The following is a 218-nucleotide window of genomic DNA, read 5'->3' as shown; positions in this document are numbered from 1 at the left end:
TGGATTCACTTCTTCACATGTCCTACCTTCCAGTAAGGGGTCACTTCTCTGTTCAGAGAGTGGTTGCTACTCTCTTCTTTGGTCTCCTGTTGAGTTCGTAGGTATTCAGAATGGTTTGATCCCTATTCAGCTGAATTCCTGAGACCAGAGGAAATCCAGGTCTCCTACTCCTCCGCCATCTTGCTCCACCCCCCTCTCAACTTTATTTTTCTTTTAGG

Source organism: Callorhinus ursinus, unplaced genomic scaffold, assembly GCF_003265705.2.
Source record: "Callorhinus ursinus isolate GAN/ISIS: 27379988/994484 unplaced genomic scaffold, GSC_fseal_2.0 scaffold29, whole genome shotgun sequence".
Taxonomy (NCBI): Eukaryota; Metazoa; Chordata; class Mammalia; order Carnivora; family Otariidae; genus Callorhinus; species Callorhinus ursinus.
The sequence above is the reverse complement of the archived record's forward strand: the minus strand, read 5'-3'. Positions refer to the sequence as shown.